General features: G+C 41.3%; 1 protein-coding gene across 1 annotated transcript in view; it reads right to left on the bottom strand.

Moving 5' to 3' along the window:
* Positions 1-2,404: 2,404 nt before the first annotated feature.
* oard1 (O-acyl-ADP-ribose deacylase 1) overlaps positions 2,405-23,535 on the bottom strand; it is a 42,518-nt gene continuing 21,387 nt past the window's right edge. The window contains exons 5-6 of the transcript XR_008832720.1: positions 3,408-3,476; positions 2,405-2,472 (exon numbers count right to left, since the gene is read on the bottom strand). The gene's annotated coding sequence lies outside the window, so the exon portion shown is untranslated. The remainder of the gene's footprint in view (positions 2,473-3,407; positions 3,477-23,535) is intronic.

The following is a 23,535-nucleotide window of genomic DNA, read 5'->3' as shown; positions in this document are numbered from 1 at the left end:
TCAGCTGCGGACTGATACACACTTGGTTTATAGCATGTATTTAACTACACCAGCCAGGCCTATGTAGAATTGACTCAATATAACAATTATATAACTATAATAATATAAAATAATATAATATGACTTCAATAAAGAAACACGTCAGCTCGTAAAACGGTGACTCACGGTGTGCTTTAAATAGTTTCCGAACAACAATGGAGCCCTTCTCGGCTGCTTCAGCTCCTCCACCTCCATATTGTTTTGTCGAGGCTGAACGTAAAATGGCAGCCTTCCAATGCGATTCGGACTAAATAAAGCCCGACAGTTTTTCGTCCCTCCTCATCGACAAGGCCACTGAATCTATAAAAGCTCGTCACGCCTGCATTCCTTCGTGCACTCTTTGTTACATGCCGTAAAAGATATCTTGCAGCCCAGTGGCCTGAAACCCAGGCAGGTCTGATTCACTGACCGAGTGGGGAACAGGATATTGATCCAACCGAGATTCATTGCACGCTGGGTAAACCCATGGTGAGCAACACTGGCAGCTTCCCCGCGAGACACGAAACGCAGTCGCATCGTGATTTGTGGTGACGGATGACCAATACGAATGCCCTCGTCATAGTTTCAGCTACAGCCGTCGTCACCAAATGCACTAATAATCTGGTCGTTTCATTGACTGAGTCGTAAGAGGGAAAGAAAAACCTTCCATCCGACCTGACTTTGAACTAAACAGGCCAAGTCTCCAGAGAGTCAGTGAAACTCGGAGTACATATTTAATAAGGCGGGCGTGTTGTAGAGACTAACGGCATGGCGCTACAGAAGCCGTGTATTTCAGATTTCAGTCGAGCCCATCAGTCAATGTCTATGGGGAGGCTTTTCTACTAAATCACATGTGATGCCATGTGTTGTTGTTGTTGTTGTTGTCTGAGCAATGAGTAAAAGCACACGGCTGTGATTTGTATGGGATATGAGAACACAACAAACTAGAACGGGCACTCGGTAGAGCGCATACCTTCACCTATCACAAGATTGGGCATTGAATTATGAACATGTTGGCATTAGTTGCATGGCAATTGGATAGAAATTGACCGCGCTAAGGTAAAAGAAGATTTTGACCTTTGCATGACCTTGACGGTGACCTTTGACCCGATCGATCCCAAAATCTAATCAAATGGTTCCCGGATAATAACCAATCATCCCACCAAATTTCATGCGATTCGGTTTAATACTTTTTGAGTTATGCGAGTAACACGCATACAAATAAATAAATAAATACACGGCGATCAAAACATAACCTTCCACATTTTCAATGCGAAGGTAACAAACACACACTACATGCCCATATGTTCTGTATACAGCACACATGCACAAACGATCACATCCAGTGCCTTTTTTTATTTTTTTTATGAAGTGAAGCAGTGAAGCATGCTTGCCCTCTCCAGTGGCTGTACGACGCTGAGGCTGGTCGGCAGTCGGGGGTGAAGATCTGGTGCTGCCAAAAAAAATAATAATGAAATTCATTGCGTTTGCCCCTTTAAGATGTGGCAGAGTGAGACGGAAACCCCTCTCATAAGAGCAATGTTTCCAATGTGTCTCCACACCGCTGTTCAGAGACTGCTGTTCAGAGATTGAAGGAGAACTGCAGGTGAAGACGACAATTTTAGGACCTGATTGCACATTTTGAGATTAGATCTGTTTCAGCAACAACTGCAGTTTTATAGATGTGTTAATACTCACAACATCACTCAGTGCACGATCTATTTCAGCAACAAGAAAGGCCATTTTAATTAAAATGATTTGTGTTTGAGTTGAAACATAAAATGGCATTTCTTTCCAAAAGGAAGTGATCACGGGTACAGCTTCTAAAATGTGAAGATTTGCTACTTTCCCTCATTATATACCGTAGCAGATTGAATTTAATTGGGTTGTGGACTGTTGGTCTGAGAAAAAAAAATGGTCCTCACTGTTGCTCCTATACAATAAGTTGTCACATGACTCTCTGAGTATCGATGGAGCGTCTTTCAGCTCATTGTTTTGGTTTTTCTGACTGCAGCAAAAAAAACTGCAGGTTCAAACAACCAAGTGTGGACCACCGTTCCCCAGGGCATGTCCGCTCATTCAGTAGATACCGAGCTGATCGATGATGATAACGAAGACACTGACAAAGGGCAGCGGAGGGCTGTATAATGGCAAATGGCCGTAGTCACAGAGTCAGTACAAAATTAGCTGCGAGCAAACCGTCCGTCAAGGCGTGGCCGTTGTCCGCCGGGCTTTAATAGCTTCCTGTATCTTCCGAGGCAGCGGAGCTTCATCACTCATGGAAATGACTCTGATTAATCAGCTGAGTGCCGGAGTGCGCATGGTACGCTCGAGAGCCAACCGATCCGACAGTAAATCATGTTTGCTCACAGCGGGCCGCACCTTCCTCCTCGCCACGCCTTCCCTGCTCCCTGCACACTGCAGTGGGCTCCCTCCTCCCTGGCACATGCAGAGCTGTTCCAAGAACAGATGGGAGAGTGAGGGGAAAACCTGACCCGCGGCGTTTCTTGCTGACATCTAGTGGACGCCAACACATGTGATTACGCAAGTCGATTTACATATATATAGATATTCGCCCCCCCCCTAAAAGAAAATACTGGAATAAGTCCGTTCTTCAGGAGGAATTCATATCGACCGAGCAATTAGAATTTTCCATTTAGGTCAATTAGTGCTTCACCCCACAGCTCATCTGAGTGTTATATGACTGGACAAGAAGAAGAAGAAGAGGAGGAGGAGGAAGAGGAAGAAGAGGAAGACGAGGAGGAGGAAGAAGAAGGAGGAGGAAGAAGAAGAGGAGGAGGAAGAGGAGGAAGAGGAAGAAGAGGAGGAAGAGGAGGAGAAGAAAGATGAAGAAGAAGAAGAAGGGGAAGAGGAGGAAGAAGAAAGAGGAGGAGGAAGAAGAAGAAGAAGAAGAAGAGGAGGAGGAGGAGGAGGAGGAGGAAGAGGAGGAGGAGAAAGAAGAAGAAGAAGAGGGGGAGGAAGAAGGAGGAAGAAGAAGAGGAGGAGAAAGAAGAGGAGGAGGAGGAAGAAGAAGAAGAGGAGGAAGAAGAAGAAGAGGAGAAAGAAGAAGAGGAGGAGGCAGAAGGAGGAGGAGGAGAAAGAAGAGGAGGAGAAGAAAGAAGAGGAGGAGGAAGAAGAAGAAGAAGAGCCTTTCGTGGACAGTCAGGACAGAAGGGAGCTGCAGAGGATGGAGGTGTCTAACAATGTGCAGTGATCTTGTCTCCTCTTCAACAGGACGGTCACAGCGACGCCACCGGACTGCATGGACTGATGGAGCAGAGGGTCTCCTCCTCCTCCTCCTCCTCCTCCCTCCATCATCACAACCTTAGAGGTCACTTTGGCTCACAGCCTCGACTCGTCGTATCTTTCTTTGCCGGCGGGATACTTACAGCCAAATCTTGATTTCTTGGCAAGTGGCCGAATGGTAATCACAGTGAGAATGTCGTCAATCAGAAACTCTGAAACAGAAAGACAACGTGAAGTCAGAGAGACATCTGCACACTTGGCAAAGAAGGTCAAACCCCCTCGGATCCTTTAAAGATAAGCCATGGCATTACATCATAGTCCATGTGAGTAGCAGTCGTGAATAAAACCATGACAAATTAAACTTTCAATTTGCACAAGAGGAATATGGATGTTTCTCCCTCTCGAAAAAACAAGCTGATATATAGCCACACATTTGGATCCATAGCGGTGAAGGACGGATGAATTATGACTGAAAGCTACCTGTGTTGCACATTACGCCTCACCAGTTATTGAATCAAATTATTGTCATTACTGTAATATCAATCTAATGACTCATTAAAAAACTGACTGTGAACCAATGTGCTAATAATAACTGCTCTCTAAACCACCTCACAAAGTTACAATAGCATTGAGTTCACACAATAGATTCCTAAAAACATGAAGCATTACATTAATTACATTAATCAGCCATGTATAGTTATCCTACTTGAGCATTTGAAGTGCTTTATTGACAAATGTGTTGGACAAATGCCAAAGCTACACATTTCACAATCTTTGGGGTTTAATTAAAGAATTTCAGGAGAACAGAATCCCTTCTAATAAATAGATATTTGCTTATTTCCTCTCATGGCATGCTATTAGATTCAATATTCAATGGACACATTTAGCATAATTGATTGCTTGAACAACTACTGACTGAACCAAGTCAGTCAACCCTTTGCTATTATACATTGCGAAGAGGAAATACAGCCCGGAAATATTTGGCTTAGTTTGGCATAAAGACTGGAAATAAGGGATATGCAGGCGGCAAATCAGGGTCATGTGCCACGGAGCAAGGAGATGAAACGTGTTAATTAGTGAGCTTCATAGGGGCTGGGAGAGGCTTTCCCCCAGCTCCAAGTGTTTCTGCAAAGCGAAGCTAACCCACTCCTGCTTCATAGTAAACATACAGATATGAGAGAGGTTTCAATCTAGTAACACTGAGCATGAAAGCAAATGAGCCTTTCTTTTTTTTCTTCGATCTCTTTCCAAATGCCAGCACTATTCCCTAAAGGTACAGCAACCAGCTGTGAGTCACGTCCTTCGCAGCCAACCGTGACCGGGACGTTCTGCTGTGCCCTTTCATTTCGTTTGCCAATCACAACGTGGGTGCTGCATTAGAATTCAACAACTTTTTAAAGTTGAAATTCTGCGCGGGCTCTTCTGCAGACATTTCGGGATATTCTATTTGGGGTACAATTTCCCTTTTCTTTTTTTTTGGTGGGGGGGGGGGGGCTAAACAATCAATTTCATGATTCACTGGACTTAATTGCTTTATTGTAATTGTATCGTAAAAAGACATCCACAGGGAGAGATAACCAAACTTCAATTTGTGCACTTCAGTGGAAAAAAAAACATTGCACACGACGTCGCCAGCATTTCTTCTGTGAAATAAACGTGTTATATTTAGATTTTTTTTCTTTTTTCGAAACATACTTAAAACAGTTCATTCGCACCATCGAGATCATGAAATCCACGATGACAGAAATCGTGTTCTGTAGCGCGGGCCGGTGACCTTTTAATTGTAACATGCGACTCAAAGCATTTTCTCAATTTCAGTGCACTGAAGGATACATTCCTGGCACCTGGAGGATAATATGGGCTTTTCTCTTTAGGTTCCTGCACAGTGAAATGCCTGCAGTCCTCATAGAAACACTCGTGAAACTGTCAAGGGGAGTTGTTTGCAGTTATCTAAGGTGCCACAGTGACAGTGAGGAGAGAAGCAGCGCTTCACCCAGCAGCACTCCACCAACACAAGTGGCGTTTTATTTCAAACAGAAAGGTTAACTGACATGGACTGAATTGAAAGTAAAAACACATTTAAAAAAACAATCATTCAAACCGGATAAGAAATATAAACTCGCCTGTTATATTATATATTTATATATATATATATATATATGTATATGAATATACATATATATATATATATGTATACAGTATATATACATATATATACACACATATATATATGCATATGTGTATATATATATATATATACATATGCATATATATATATGTGTATATATATGTATATGAAAATACATATATATATACATATGTATATATATATGAGTATATATATGTGTATATATATCTATATTTATAGATATATATATATATATGCGTTTATAATAGCATATACCATCGCAGCGGAAATAAATGTTATCCTGCAGACGCAAGGTCAAATCCCGCTGAGAAAAGGAGAAAAGGAATCCTAAATGATCATAACATGGATCTCTGACAGGGGCGACGGGCCCTGATGAGACGATTCTTAGATACAATCACGTAAAGGGAATTGCCTCTCGGTGAACATAATTAGATCTTTCACACACCTATTTATGTCCTCGAGGGATTGAACTACGCAGACGGGAAAGGCAAAGGGAATTTAATGAAGACTTTGGTTTTCATCACAAGTCTGCGTGAGTGAACCGTGTTCTTATCAAAAATGAACATTTAGAAGCCAAATCATTCAATGTCAGGATGTCATCAGATGTGAAAGAATTCCTGCACTTTTATCTCTTTTAACGACGACGGTAGATCTAAAGGGTCTAAATGACTTAAACATGCTATAGCAGTTTGGTTTGTACTGAAATATTGTCTTGCATTAGACTATAGACAATTTTTTGGGGCAAATTCCCTCCAAAATAATTTTGTCTCTCAACAAAAACTGCAATAGTGTGATGTACAGTAAATTAAATGATGTCTCTAAATGGCCCTTAAGGACCCTGAAGAACTATTTATCCTATGTGAAAATGTGTTTATACTTCGTGACACTATTCCCTGACAAAGTTCTTTTTCTACTTGTTTAATGTGGGCGGGGAACAGCTGGAAACAGGCTTATGTCACGTACATCCGTGCACCAATCAGGATTCAGGAACATCTGGATCAAAATCTGATGAAAGTAAGTGTGAATGTTTGATCACTGTCAATCAAAATTGATCAAAACACAAGTCCTGCCAAAAAAAAAAATACATTGACATTAATTGCTTCGTATTTAGTTATAAATGTATAATCTGATACGGAAATAATAACAATTTGATGACAAACTACAGCATAGTTATTCAATGATCTCATTGCCCATCACATCCACTTTGATAATGAGTGTTGCTTGAATGTTCCTTGTGTGTTAATGTCATCTGATAAGTCATCACGCCATTGTGAACTAAGTTTGTCGTCACATTGATTTTAAACCAAGTCCGGCAGACTTGAAATAAAGCTTTCCTCCAATATTCCCAGGAACTAAAGTCACACGTCTGTGCAAGAGAAAGAACATTCTCTGATTTATCTTCCGTTTTATCCCCCAATGGGTCCCCGTTTGATGAAGAGGGCAATGAAGTCCAAACAACTGCAAGAGTCACTCGGCACCAGACGACAGAGCCTTTCCATTTATAACAAGATTACTGTGCAGCTTCTCAGACAGCACTTCAGTTGCAGCGCCCCCACGGAGCCCATGATTTCTCTCTCTCCCTCTCTCTCGTTCTCTCTCTGTGTCTGTCTCCAAGACACGTGGCTCTCCATGGCTGCTTCTCCCACACAGAGTGGGGGAGGGTGGTGGTGGTGGTGGTGGTGGTTTCATGTGGGGCAAAGGGAGCCTACAGTAGACTTTTGGGGGCTCTCAGCTGCCCTGTGCTTCCCAGGAGCGTAGCGGACGAACGCTGGAGGAAGGAGTGCATGTGTGAGCGAGGAGCTTTTCTATGCGGGGAGGAGACCTGGCCCAAATGTAATCTCTCTCTTGTGAGGATGGAGGGTTAGAGAGGATGAAAAAAGAAAAGAAAAAAGGGCTGTGCCTGCAGAAATCCCACTGGCAGTGCTGCAATGCAGGGGTTTAACGTAGAGCCAGAAGGTAGGCGAACACATTAAAGAAATGGCCCCGTGATTACACACATTCTTGCACAAACTCACATACACACCGATGGGCGGATGCAAGCATCGCACACCCACAAAAGCCCGTTTGAGCCGAGACACCTGCACAAAGTGTTTCACAGTCGGAAGTCGTGATTTCGAAATGATAAAAGGCTGTGCCGCTTACGTGGAGTTTTATAAAGCAGCTCTTCTTGAAGCTCGGTCAAACGTCACATCTCAGTGCACAGGTAGGTCAGGGACTCGCTTTGCGTATTAAGTCTTAAAGGAACAGTGTATAACATTTAGGGGGAGCCAGGAGCAGAAATGGAATATAATATTTGAAAGTATGTTTTCTTTCTCGTATGATCGCCTGAAAATAAGACTTGTTGTGTTTTCGTAACCTTAGAATGAGCCGTTTATAAAACACAGAGTGGATACCATTGTTTTGGTCTCCCGGGGTGGAAAACCAAACGCAGTTAACCTCTGTCGAACTTGAGGAGCTGCAGCATTTATTTCTAAAATCCTCTCTGCTGGCACACAGGAGAGGCTTTAACTGGTTGTGCACTGGACCTTTAAATACGTCTCTATAATGATGAATATTCATACCTATATAAGCAGCAATCAAAGTACAACATATTTAGTATTCATTTATGATCAACAACTTCTTCATCCAAACTGTGTGGATGAGGTTTGCTGTTGCTGAATCTTGAATGGTGCAGAAAAGTATGTTTCTTTATATTACTTACTTTTATTATTATTTCCATCTAAGCTCTGCACACTTCAAACTCGTGAGCAAGACAGAAAGACAGAAATCTCTCATAACCAAAACTATTGCAATGATAATATATACATTCCATCGCAAGTAAGAAGCCGATTGAGAAAATTGGGCACTTAAAGGTATTTCAAAGGATTTAGGCGTGAAAGGTTTCATCAATTCCCACATTGCATTATTTTTTCAGAATATGAATCGGGAGTGGAGGATGCCGTGGGTTTTACTGTTTATTGTCCGTGCAGTTTCCCCGAGTGTGAGGGGTGAAGAGCGTGATGGGTGGTTGCGTACATGACAGATTGCTGACTGTGGGAGACTTTTACAGTCAGCAGAAACAAGCAATTGATGAGACTTTGGCTTCTTCACGCTCTGATACAGCCAGCACGGAAACGAGAGAGAGAAACAGTGCTGTCGATCAAACGTGTATTAAGTTCGAAGGACCAGTGTGTAGGATGTAGTTTGTAGGATTTAGTAGCTCTGGTTTTCAGTTGGTTGCAAAATGTGTCGGAGAACATGGGGGTGCGACTTGCTGCAGAAATGAAGGGCTTTTTCGAAGCTAACTGAAAGACAACGATTCTTGGTTACGCACCAACGAAAACAAAATAACGAATATTGCATTTCTAAATCCCCTAAAATCCTACACACTTGTATTTCTAGATCCCCTAAAATCCTACACACTGCTTCTTTAAGTGGTTAATTTGAATTTGAAAGCGCACATTAACCCTCCTGTTACCTTTACATGTACTAATATATTTTACCATCGGGGTCAATTTGACCCCAGCAATTAAAACCTCCAGAAAATTATTAGAATTAATATTGTTTCCCAAGTTTAAGTGTGAGGCACTTTATGTTTGTTTGTTGACTACCTAAATAGCCCTTTAAATATATAAAAAAGTTGATATTTCTTATATGTTTGACACAGTGAAAACCCGCCTGGGGTCAAATTGACCCCAAGGAACACCGACATTAAACATTGAATGGGGTCAAATTGACCCGAAAGGTAACAGGAGGGTTAAATAATCTTAATAAGAAACATCTATTCCTGTTAATGTGCAGGATTCCTGATTTTGTCATAGCTGACACAGAATGTGTTCGTAAAAAGTAACCCTCTTGGAAAGAGTCACTTAGCCCGGGGCAGAGCGTCAGCTCTCCACAGCTCTGACATCTGCTGCTTCATCTGTCATCCCACCAACATCATGCTGTCATTATATGAACCCCGTGAAGAATATGAGGGAATAAAAATGGCTTCCTCTTACTGTTCCGTCTCCAACAGTTGGTTTTGGTTGAAATATCTGTTGCTGGCAGCAGCCTCTACTGGCCCAGTTCCATAGCAGCTTAACTGACATCGTCACATTCACCATTTTGTGTCTGTGTCCAAATAAATACAGCTGTTTTGTCATTGTGTCATTGTTGGTTTGCATGATTAGTTTGCTGCTAACCAAGCTTTCTACTCTCCACTCTGCCATGTCTGCTAATGCAGCATCTAAAGTAGCATTTGAATTGCCGTTGGGATAAAGCTGCTGTGTATTTTACTCGTATTACGTATCGTTTTGACTGATTTGTAAGCGGAATTTCTTCACAGTTGCTTCCAGTAAAAACCTCCGAGGCCACGTCCTGTCTTCAACCTTTCGTATTATCATCTCTGCCAGGAGGATCACGCGACTTGCCGGGCGCGTGCCTCTGCCAGCGAGTGTGAGTTGTCTGTTTGCGGACTGCATTATCTTCTGGGTGGCCAGTTGCGGTTGCATGCTCAAGGACCTCTCGTAGATGCGGTGATTCACACAAAACATCTTTTATTGCCTGTTTAATACTGCCGCTGACAGGCTGCTGACTCCTCACTACTGCTGAGTGCATTTGCAACCCGCCCACACCCAGTTTGGACAGTGTTTGGCGAACAGATAACAGAGCTACCAACACATGCACACACACACACACACACACACATGTGCGCACACAAACCTACACACACGCACACACACCTACACTGCCGAGTGAAATCCTCTTGGCTGCTGCTGTGTGGCTCTCTTTTATTGTTTTGGACAGAGTGTTTGGCTAACCGCTAACAGCTATAAGCTAACGGAACTACCAGTAAAAGGCCTACTGTTCCTAGGGTGACCAGACGTCCTCTTTTCCCCGGACATGTCCTCTTTTCGAGACCTAAAAAATGCGTCCGGCAGGGATTCCAAAAACGTCCGGGATTTTGCTTCGTCGGATATTTGTGTTTCTCTGGGTCTTTCACAAACTAGTTATTACCCCTTACAAGTTTTGGAAATGGTATCTCCCTTACGTTCCACCTTCTTGCGCGAGCTCTGACTGTATAGAGAACAGTCATTGGTCGACCGATCTCAGTGTTGCCAGATACACGATAATTATCCTCCAAATACGACCATTTTGAGCCTTTGGTACGATACTTCACCATTTCCAATCTGGCAACACTGAGCACCTCGCCGCCTCCACTAGTTGCATTGTTGTTTGTGCGGCATGAAATACACTACCCCCCCCCCCAATACGAAGTGTCCTCTTTTTCACAAACTCAAATCTGGTCACCCTAAATGTTCCTCACCGCAACTCATTGGCTGTTAAGCGGGCAGACAGCTTAGTGAATGCACTATTTGCTTTTGGAATTATTATTCAAGACTTCGAGCTGATTCCCTGTATATGTCGCCCGTTGCTTATGAGTTTGTATTCAGGTTTATTTAGGGGTATTTAGTTCTTACGACCCATTGGTGTCTAGACAGCGTGTTAGACAATTGTGGGTCGTATTGATTCATCTATTCACACAATACAGCAGCGGTTATTGCGGACACACCTGGCACAGATCTGCACGTTATTGAGTGCACCGTTGTAGTGCAAGTGTGTTTAGTGCTCTGCTGAGCACCCACAGTACACACATAGCGAGGGCAGACAAAGGACTGTGAGCCAACACCCTTTTTAACACAGATCAAACCCTGATGATTACGGACTATCTTGCATTAGGCTCAGCAGAGATCGTATTCAATTTAGGTGCACAGGTTAAAAACAATTGTGTTGGGGCCACAGATCCATCAGCTAAATTTAAAATGGCTGCATCGAATCAATTTCAACGTTCTGCCTGTTAGCAGTTTACAAGCAATTGCTCCATCCGCCCAATGACACAGCATAAACACCAACAAGAAAGAGTTTAGCTTTTGCCCCATTGTTTTGTTCCTCCAGTCTTATCATCTTTCCCCGAAACGATGATCCTGTACTTCACTTATTCGAACCAAGTGCTTTTTTTCACAAAGCTTCTGTCCATAAATCCTACTTCCCTCCAGCTACTTGCTTCACGGAGAGACAAGACCTGTGTTTATGTGCAGAAATAAGGCAATTCATCATCAAGTCCCAGAAAAATGGTCAACAGCTGGCATGAACCTGCACACAATGCCAGATTAATTGCTTCCCTCCTCGCCTGCCCGGTGAATGAAACATAACACTACAAACCCCGCTCGATAGGGAAAGGATTCAATAATATTAAGGAAATAATTAAATGTATCAATTCACCACCTGCTTTTGACCATTAACATTGTGCGCACATAAATGATTGACAGAACTAATTGTACAATGCATTGCTTGAGTTGACAGATTATTGTCCTAATGGGAATAATTGGTCGACAATTATGGAAGAGGACAATCTGTGCAAAGACAAGGGGAGTGAGACTCGAAAGCTCCCAGACCTCAAGGTCTCTGAGTGATGTGCAACCTGAGAGCCGTGTGGCTCTAGAAAGAAGAAGAAAAACTCCCCAGGGGGCCAACAAACTCTCATAAATGCCAAATAGGTGTTTGTGATGTGCTCTGCAAGCTGCTGTTTCTTTAGGACAGAACCTCTGAAATACTAAACCATCATATCTTCCAAGGTCTTTTGATATAGCTGGAGGAAAGATCAATTATCATCCTTCTTATACCAACCCCAACAATTCATATTTTATATATCTATACAGGACTGTCTCAGAAAATTAGAATATTGTGATAAAGTTCTTTATTTTCTGTAATGCAATTAAAAAAACAAAAATGTCATGCATTCTGGATTCATTACAAATCAACTGAAATATTGCAAGCCTTTTATTCTTATAATATTGCTGATTATGGCTGAATATCATGAAAGTATATACTAGTAGTATTAAACAAATAAATGAATTTGTCTAATAAAAACGAAACAGCTGCAAGGGGTTCCTGAGCCTTGACAGACAGTCAGCTGTTATAAATCTTTTTTACTTGGTCTGAGGAAATATTAAAATTTTTTTTTAATTGCATTACAGAAAATAAAGAACTTTATCACAATATTCTAATTTTCTGAGACAGTCCTGTATATATATTTATACTACCGTTCAAAAGTTTGGGGTCATCCAGACAATTTCGTGTCTTCCATGAAAACTCACTTTTATTTATCAAATGAATTGAAAATTGAATAGAAAATTTAGTCAAGACATTGACAAGGTTAGAAATAATGATTAATATTTGAAGTATTAATTTTGTTCTTCAAACTTCAAGCTCAAAGGAAGGCCAGTTGTATAGCTTATATCACCAGCATAACTGTTTTCAGTGCTAACATAATTGCACACGGGTTTTCTAATCAGATATTAGTCTTCTAAGGCGATTAGCAAACACAATGTACCATTAAAACACTGGAGTGATAGTTGACGGAAATGGGCCTCTGTACACCTCTGGAGATATTTCATTAGAAACCAGACGTTTCCACCTAGAATAGTCATTTACCACATTAACAATGTATAGTGTGTATTTTTGATTAATGTTATCTTTATCGAAAAAAACAGTGCTTTTCTTTGAAAAATAAAGACATTTCTAAGTGACCCCAAACTTTTGAACGGTAGTGTATATCCTTCATCTTCTGATTGTTTTTTTATAATTTGAGCGGAATGAGAAGAGTGCAGTTTTGTGTATGGAACTATAGACGTGATGGACTTGTCAGAAGAGGTTGGATGTTCTTTCTCGCTCCTTGTAATACGGTCAATGGTATTGTAGGACAAACGATAGACAAGCCGCAAGTGGCAAACAGAGTAGCTGCTCATGGTGATCATTCACCTTCACATCGTCAGTAAACTCTGTTCCAAGGCAGGTCCGAGTCTTGGAAACCACTGCGCCATTAGTCAAACACAGATTGGGTGTGACAGCTAACCTCTCATGATGTTGCACCACATAAAATCAGACTTTCGCTGCTGCATAATGACGCTGTACTCAAATCAGTCTTCCTGCAGCTTCATAAACCAGTAGAACAAAAAAAATAGAGATGTTTTTTTCCTTCCCTTTTTTAATGGTATAACAGACAGACAGAACATTGTTAATCATCAAATAGTGAATTAATCTATCAAATATGAAAGAAAATGAACAATTCTTGTGGAAAGATTTGACCTAAGAACATTGCAATATTTAACTGCGATCATCTGTGAAGTAGACAGAGAGTCGTTTTCAATTAAGCGCTCATTAGAAACTAAATTAGAGCTGACCTTTGAAAGATACTAGCACAGGGAAGAGGAGAAAAAGGTAGACATGTACGTTCACTCATCCATCTCTGATTGAAATTAAAATAAGAACTGCCAATGTAGTCCAATATTACATGCTGTTAGCAAAAGTGCCTCTAAACGACAGGCACGTCTTAATTACAACAGCTTCATCTAGTCATAAAATATACAATTTAATTAGTCACGAAATGTGTATTATATTTTCCTTTCTAAATGTGCACGCTGGATTGCACGGATGAGTGGTTAGCAATCAAATCAAGTGTAGTATTACTCGGTGCTTCTACTCTATGTCTGAAGTGATCAGCTGCACAATAGCAAATGTCTATGAATTGCTACTTCTGCTTTTGTTTTTTATTTTTTTAATGAGATCACATTTTCTGAATAAATCAAAATGTGGTTGAATTTAATAAAAGACAAGACGGCGTGGGGGACGTTCCAGCCGCCAGACAGGAGTGTATTATCACCGTGTAATCAGAGAGCGCCATCAACAATCAATGGCAGGAGGGAAAGAGAAGACGAGAGCAATCGATGCCCGTTACAAACACCACGGTAATTGTGCACTCAGTTGCAATCATTTTGGAAGCAGCTACTTGCCATAAACATGACGGTGGCCATATATAGTGACCATTTATTGATTTTATTTTTCAAAACAGCCACAAATGTCATCAGAAGTCAGGTGTGATTATTGTGATTATTGTTTCTCAAAATGTCCTTTTCTATATATATATACATATATATAAATATACATATATATATATACATACATACATATATATACCATTCAGTGTAACATCAACAGACTAGGACAATTAAAAGATCATTATTGCAAGGGTCAGCTGGATCAATAATGACACAAATCTAGATGTCAAGACAGTTGACCTCTTGAACAGTCCCACTGTATAACTGCATGTGTGTAACATGCCATATGAGTCGAGGTTAGAAGCAAAGGGAAGCTCGTTGACAGGTAGGGAGCTAATTACACCAGGTGCGAGTGATTCAAACGTTGTAGCCTACTGCTGTTGCCAGACGTTGTGACCACCTGTGTCTCGTGAAGAGAGAACATTTTGAAACAAGAGTGTACAGCCAGATTAGCGGCTCAGTGGCAATGTGTGTAGGTAGAGTGACCAGATTTGGGTTTGTGAAAAAGAGGACACTTCGTCGCTGGGGGGGGGGGGGGACAAATGTCACAAATTAAATGACAAAAATGACTATATGAACATCTATTTATCGAACTTTAACAAAAACTGCAAAGTGTAAGTGTAAAACAAATCTTTTTTGTGGCATTTAGTCCAGCGCTTCTTTAATGTGTCTTGTCCATATATTGAAGCAATAATGTTAACAAATAAAAGAGATGTCATGTGCTGTAAACAATGCAACTAGTGGAGGCGGCGAGGTGCTCAGTGTCGCCAGATTGGAAATGGTGAAGTATCGTACCAAAGGCACAAAATGGTCGTATTTGGAGGATGATTATCGTGTATCTGGCAACACTGAAATCGGTCGACCAGTGACTGACCTCTCTACAGTCAGAGCTCGCGCAAGAAGGTGGAACATAAGGGAGATACCATTTCCAAAACTTGTAAGGGGTAAATACTAGTTTGTGAAAGACCCAGAGAAACACAAATATCCGACGAAGCAAAATCCCGGACGTTTTTGGAATCCCTGTCGGACGCATTTTTTAGGTCTCAAAAAGAGGACATGTCCGGGGAAAAGAGGACGTCTGGTCACCCTAATGCAGGTCTGGTGGAGGTTGCAGCGACATGTAATCGTAGCATGTTGGCACTGACATTGCTAACTAGCTGATGTTGAGCTAGTTAGCAATGTTCACAACCACACTGTACTGGTTAGCATTCTAACATTGTCTAATTTAACGCTTACTACAATTCATTTTGAAGACGGAATGAATGTTCGTACCACAAAAAAAAGTGACGTTATGTCAATGAATGCCCCCAAAAAGACCCAAATATGGGCTTAAGAACAACCAAAAGTTTGGGCTCCGTCTTCTGGGGAGCCGATAGATCAACTGACAAACAAATCGTTGCTCGCACTGGCCTCTTGCACACTGTGGAAAAAAGTAACTGGAGTTGGGAAAAAACATCGCAGGTACCCAAATATTGTGCTGGAATGGAGCAATCAGACATCATTGGCAGTCAGTGTCAGCTGGCTAAGAAACCTAAACCCTTTTGGGGCCTGGATGGTAATTGTTACCACAATCTGCTTTTCTTGCTGGCTAAAATGCAGACTGAATTATCCAAAAGGGTCACATAAAATGATCCCAGCAGGATGTTGCACTGCATGGGAGGACTAATGGTGGGATTTAAGTACATGTCCATAAATACATACCCTATTTTATTTCCTTCTTGGATTTCAAATCAAGCAGTGCGCTGTGCATGTGCTGTTTGCCTGTGTCTTTCCATTCTGATGGCATTGTGGCGTTCCTCCAGTGCTGTCTGGCTGGTACCTCTAAAAAGAGCCTCATGACCTTCATTTTGCTTTGCTGTCTTTCATATTATTATTTTTGAAATAACATGCTTGATGTCTGTTTGTCATAAATTAGCCAGTTGAGTCACGTGCGTAAACTAGTTGAAAAGGTCAGTTCCACTGGGCTGTGTGGTGGTCTTGATGTGGCTGTTTTGTGAATATACTGCATACTGCAGAAGCAAAGAGCTGTCCCCCAGTTCACTTCAAACAAGTAAAATCTTGTATTTGTCTATCCTTTTCATGGCTGCTCAACAATCCCAAATTTACAGCAGTGGGATTAATGCATTGCATTAAATCAAGTTTCACCATCAAAACAACCATAATGTTTACCTCTTACTGCACCCCAACAGATGCAAGTTAATCCCCCAACAATTAAAAACCAGAAAGCCTTGAAGAAACACATCACACGCCAACTCTCTGCACTCAATTGACAATATGTGAAATCCTACAAAGGCAACTGACAGTATTCTATCATTTATTCAGGAGGAGAAAGGCTCACAAAAAGTACTGCACCCCCGGCTATGCAGCAGTAAATCACTGTATAGCACACCATCTGCCGCTTGTCAGAGCCAACGGTTGGCTGTGAGCACAGGAGTGCTGAACAACATTGATCCTTAAAGTCAGGGTTGATTTTCATTGTGAATGAAAAATCAGGTGAAATGGTGTCTGGGTCAAAATGTTGAAACAAAAATACTGAAAAAACGTGCATTTGATCAAAGTTATACCTCCATCCTGTTCTCAAAAGCCATTCGTGAAAGAGTCATTTCCCAATGTGCACACTGTGAGCAGTGAGATATTTCTGAATCCATCTTGTGTGATTCACATGGCCCAGAGGATGAAAAGGGAATTAAAAAAAACTCATTAAATATTGAGCGTCCACATGATGGGATTTAAGGCGGAGGAGGGTCCTTCACCCTCGTTGGGGTTTCAAAGCGTAACCTTCTCCAGATACAAAATGTCCCACATTCAGACTTCAATAATGCAACGCCTGCTTTCTTAGGGCTAAGGGCATGCTTGTCTAAAATCGGACAAATGGCTGCTGCCATAGTTTCAGTTCACAGACTTACTGTGACTACACTGGCTATTTCTGGACAACAGAATTATCCACACTATTCAATAGCATCAGTTAAATGATCTGGCAACCATTTTCTAACATGAGAAGTTAACATTATTTTGTCGAAAAAGATACTTTCAAATTTGACCGGGTTGCTGATTTTGTGACTAATTTTGATGTTATGCTGATTTTGTGACTAATTTTGATTTTATGCTGATTTTGTGATTCATTTTGACAAATGTTGACTGTCTTCACAGCACATTTAGTAAAATTAGCATTCACTGTCTGTCAAAGCACTGGTGGCATCGATGGCGTCGTCCAGACGTCATTGGGTGCTCGAAAATATGCAATAGTCACAACAGCGTTCAGGAAACTGTATGTCCAAAACTGCAGGTATTGTCTGGAGAACAAAGTCACTGTGGGATCTCATGTTGTTTATCATAGATAGATAGATAGATATATACTTTATTAATCCCCAAGGGGAAATTTGTCGTCACAGTAAGCAGCACCAATAAACTAAACACACGAGAATAGAATATAAAATATCAAAAACAGGGATGAAAGATAAAGATGTATACAAGTAAAATATAAAATACAAAATGAAGTATATATATGTATATAAAATGAAACATATATGTATATATATATATATACACACACAAACAAATATAATACAATGACTGTGCAAAGTATACAAAGTAAAATATAAAATACAAAATAAAATATATATGTATATATATACAACATATATGCATACACAATACAATACTAATGACTGCAGTGTAAAATTAAATTAAATATAAAAATATTAAATATAGACAGAGTGTGCAAAATGCAAAGTGTGTGTATGTGTGTTGTGTAAATGAAAATGAAATGTGTGTGTAGTGTAAATAAATGAAATGTGTGAAGTGAAGTGCAGATCATCCGTTATTCTGCGCGTCAAACGCAATATGTTGTCTCGTCAGTCACCCAATGAAAGAATGATCCGTTTAAATATTGGCTGTGTTTACGTTTCCAGATGTCTCTGTGTGAGGCACTTTGACTGGCACCTGTTATATAATGTCCCAATAAGGGATTTATACAATTCAACATGTTTCAAAATTTATCACAGGCATTCACAATTCTTTAGCTACATTTCCCTCCTTTAGTCAAACTAGCTGGTTACTCGTTGCTTTCCAGTTGCTCAGATCAGACTCGTCTTGGAGCAATTTCAAAGTAATTCCCCTTTAAAAGAACACTGTGCCTCCAAAAAGCATCACTTGATTATAAACTGCACCGAATGTAAGAACATTGCATCATTTGCACCGGGACCGCCGGCACTGGTGGGGATTAATGTGATCCAATAGTGTCATTAAATAAAAACTGACATATTTCCAGGATTTTTGCTTCACACAGTTGGAGGAGAGATAATCCCGGCCATTCCTAATCCTAACTGCTTGATGTGTGGGTGGTGCTGTCTGAGTATAAGGAACAGCAGCCATTATCTATCATTATGAGCAAATAAATGTTTCTGATTCTGATTTAAAACTCAATTAAATCGAATTTCTGGTAAAAAAATAAAAATTAAAAATAAAAAATTTCATTTTGAATTTGTCATTCACGAGAAGTTGTACAAACTCTCTTAGATTGCAAATGCTTCAGAAATTCGGGGCTCTGTTTTGCATCTATTAAATGCTCCAACATTATGGTTGAAATGGAAGAAAAAAAAGAAAAAACAAGGGGTGGCAGTTTAAAATGTGCACCGGCTCATAATGCACATTCAGTTTAACTTATATTGCGGCTTAACTTTTCAATTTAGATTCATTTCCTCATGTCATAATATGAAATCGGTGACGCTGCATGAATGAAAAGAAGGTTTGTCAAGAGATTCTTAAACGTTTCAGTCAGCGTGCGGCGAACTAGATAAGGAGAAAATGTCAATTTCAATATGTGTAAATGACTGGGTAATGGCGGTGCACTGAGAGCAGCACAATCAGCGGGTCCCCATGAGGCCATTCATTTCTCATGCAGCAGAGGCGACGGGGAAACCCGGCCAACTCGGACAAACAAGCCTGCCAGCTGAGACGGAGCCAAAGTGGAGAAGTTGTTCCCCTTTTCACAAACAACAGTCAGATTTCCACAGTTCCTTATTTTCCAACCCATTACATTTCGTTTTATAAATAATAGCTCTGTCTGGAAAGTGCAAAACAGGACAGAAGTTATTTACAGCCGATTCAAAGAGTCTCATCCTACAACTTTAAGGTCAAAGTCGTAAATGATGCAGTTACATCCACGGTGGGAGTTACTGGTATGTTTCAATTTTTCCTTTAATTGAGTCCACGAAGCACTGAAGAGTCTCCGATGATGAAAATGACCGTCTTGGCATTTTAATTGAACATGAATCACTAAATACCCTGGACTACTTCTGGAAGGGATACTACAGTAAGGGACTTTTGTACATGAAAAACATATAATTTAAACAATAAATTGAGTCCCAACAGAGAGCTAACGGTGTTAACCTGAGGGGGAACCGGGGGATGGAAGCAGCTGTAACCGCCATATGAGAGCAGTGCAGAGTTGTGGCCATGAGTTAGCCAGTGGGGAACCCTACCTTGTCCTTATATGCACTAAAAACACTCGCAGCCAACCCAACATTGTCCACAAAGCAAGAAGAAGCTCGGGTGACAACACACACAGAGGGAGAGCGACTTAATTTTCCTTTCAGATAGGTATAGTAAATGTTATATATTGCTCCTTTAAGCAGGATGTTCAAGTCATTTGAGCTGTGACGGAGTACATAACAAGGTGGTATTGTCACCACTGGGGATCAACATATCAACATCAACAGCTGCCGATGATCATTTGTTTCATCACTTATATACACTACCGTTCAAAAGTTTGGAGTCACTTAGAAATGTCTTTATTTTTCAAAGAAAAGCACTGTTTTTTCAATAAAGATAACATTAATCAAAAATACACACTATACATTGTTAATGTGGTAAATGACTATTCTAGGTGGAAACGTCTGGTTTCTAATGAAATATCTCCAGAGGTGTATAGAGGCCCATTTCCATCAACTATCACTCCAGTGTTCTAATGGTACATTGTGTTTGCTAATCGCCTTAGAAGACTAATATCTGATTAGAAAACCCTTGTGCAATTATGTTAGCACAGCTGAAAACAGTTATGCTGGTGATATAAGCTATAACTGGCCTTCCTTTGAGCTTGAAGTTTGAAGAACAAAATTAATACTTCAAATATTAATCATTATTTCTAACCTTGTCAATGTCTTGACTATATTTTCTATTACATTTTCAATTCATTTGATAAATAAAAGTGAGTTTTCATGGAAGACACAAAATTGTCTGGATGACCCCAAACTTTTGAACGGTCGTGTATATGAGTAAATACATTCTCCCCAATGTGGTAAAGTCGATTGAATGGCGTCCACTCGGTGGCCCTTGTCAATGCGACAAACTCCACTGTGTCCCGGGGGACAGTGTTGACGGCAACGTGCCTCCACCGTGACACATGGTGTAACACACTTTAAAGGTCAATAATATCCCCCGGTTCCACTCAAAGCACACACCCCAACTCAGCCATTGGAGCCCGCCGTGCAGCGACGAGGACATCCTCCATCTTTGGCTTCCCGCCCACCACAATAACCAGTTGTGTTTAGAATGGATGACCAAGATGGAGCTGTGTCCATGTCTCTGGGGAGTGCTTTGTCCTTGCACCAACGTGAATTTCCTGAGCTAATGGTTGGATTGCCCACCGTGTTTATAAGAACGTCTGAGACGGAGAGAATACAACGAACTATCAGGCTCACTGTCACAGCCCCTTTGACGCATTTCAGTGAGGGGGCACACACCAGCCATGGCCTAGATAGAAACGCTACCCTGCACTGCATTGAAAGACTCTACAGCAGTCACGTTTATATAACAGCAGACGATACACGGGGGGATGCACATCACTTCCAGAGCTCCGTTTGAAAAAATAAATACGGGCTAATATTGGATTGGATTCAATCTATTGTCATTGCACAGAATACAGGTACACAGGCAGCGAAATGTATTCTCTGCATTTAACCCATCCTTAGTTATTAACCCTCCTGTTACCTTAGGGTCAATTTGACCCCATTCAATGTTTAATGTCGGTGTTCTTTCGGGTCAATTTGACCCCATTCAATGTTTAATGTCGGTGTTCTTTCGGGTCAATTTGACCCCAGGCTGTTTTTCACTGTCAAACATATAAGAAATATCAACTTTTTTTATATCTAAAGGGCTATTTAGGTAGTCAACAAACAAACATAAAGTACCTCACACTTAAACTTGGAAAACAATATTAATTCTAATAATTTTCTGGAGGTTTTAATTGCTGGGGTCAAATTGACATCAAGGATAAAATATGTCAGTAAATATAAAAGATGGCGCGGCTGTGTCCAGTCGCCGTCGCGGCAGCTCCGCGGAGATTGTGCGCTCTTTTAGTTTTTGTGTTTATTTTTAATATTTTCTTTGCCACAAACACATCGGCACTAACAACATACGACCGCAGCACACTTTTGGACATAAACTTTTGCGCAAAACAAGGGTTTTTGTCCACTTTTTCCATCGATCCAGCGTGGCCGGCAGAGATTGTACGAGCGAACCACAACAACAGTGGAGCCGCTACTACGGGAGACGAAAACATCGAGGGAAACGGAGCGGAATTCGAACAGACTGAGAGTTCAAGCCCACCGTCCACCTTGCCCAGCATCCTTCTTGCTAACGTCCAGTCTCTGGAAAATAAGATGGATGATTTTAGGCAAGGATCAGATTCCAACGGGACATGCGGGATTGTAACATCTTTGTCTGACGGAAACTTGGCTGACCCGCTGGTGCGGATCGAGTCATATGCCCAACCGAGTCCTTCTCTGTTTTCCGTGCAGACAGAACGGAAGAGTCTGATAAATCTAAGGGTGGAGGGTTTGCTTCATGACAAACAACATGTGGTGTGACCCCAAGAACATTAAGACTCTTTTCTCGCTCCTGCTCGAACCTGGAACATCTGACGATCTCATGCCGCCCATTCTACCTTCCCGGGAGTTCAGCTCGTCATCACCACAGCCGCTCACATTCCACCACAAGCGGACACCGACGAGCACTATCGGACCTACATGATGTGTTATGTCGGCATCAGAACAAGTATCCCGACGCTGCTGTGGTGGTGGCTGGGGACTTTAACAAGGCAAACCTAAAAAGTCATGCCGAACTTTCACCAGCACATTACGTGTGCTACCAGAGGAAAGAACGTTGGACCACTGCTATACGCCATTCAAGAGAGGCTACAAGGCTGTCTTCCCTCCGTTAGGGAAATCAGACCATGCCGCCATTTTCTGCTTCCGGAGTATAAACAAAGGATCGCGGGAAGCGGTAGTGACGAGGAACGAAGCGGTGGTCTGACCAATCAGAGGCTGAGCTACAGGACGCCCACGTATCGTCGACTGGGACATGATCCAATCCAGTTCCAGTGACGCCAGCGAGTTTATGGAAGTAGCAATGAGCCTCATAGCAACGCTTAACGGACACCATCGCTCCACGGTAAAGTTAGGGTCTTTCCTAACCAAAAGCCGTGGGTTGATAGATCCATCCGTGAAGCTGTGAACGCCCGTACTGCTGCCTATAACTCCGGTCTTGTATCCGGCAACATGGACGCAGTACAAGGCAGCGGTCTATGGATGTGTGGGTGGTGCTGTCTGAGTATAAGGAACAGCAGCCATTATATATCATTATGAGCAAATAAATGTTTCTGATTCTGATTTAAAACTCAATTAAATCGAATTTCTGGTAAAAAAATAAAAATTAAAAATTAAAAATTTCATTTTGAATTTGTCATTCACGAGAAGTTGTACAAACTCTCTTAGATTGCAAATGCTTCAGAAATTCGGGGCTCTGTTTTGCATCTATTAAATGCTCCAACATTATGGTTGAAATGGAAGAAAAAAAAGAAAAAACAAGGGGTGGCAGTTTAAAATGTGCACCGGCTCATAATGCACATTCAGTTTAACTTATATTGCGGCTTAACTTTTCAATTTAGATTCATTTCCTCATGTCATAATATGAAATCGGTGACGCTGCATGAATGAAAAGAAGGTTTGTCAAGAGATTCTTAAACGTTTCAGTCAGCGTGCGGCGAACTAGATAAGGAGAAAATGTCAATTTCAATATGTGTAAATGACTGGGTAATGGCGGTGCACTGAGAGCAGCACAATCAGCGGGTCCCCATGAGGCCATTCATTTCTCATGCAGCAGAGGCGACGGGGAAACCCGGCCAACTCGGACAAACAAGCCTGCCAGCTGAGACGGAGCCAAAGTGGAGAAGTTGTTCCCCTTTTCACAAACAACAGTCAGATT

Source organism: Pseudoliparis swirei, chromosome 9 (genome assembly GCF_029220125.1).
Source record: "Pseudoliparis swirei isolate HS2019 ecotype Mariana Trench chromosome 9, NWPU_hadal_v1, whole genome shotgun sequence".
NCBI lineage: Eukaryota > Metazoa > Chordata > Actinopteri > Perciformes > Liparidae > Pseudoliparis > Pseudoliparis swirei.
The sequence above is the reverse complement of the archived record's forward strand: the minus strand, read 5'-3'. Positions and strand labels throughout refer to the sequence as shown.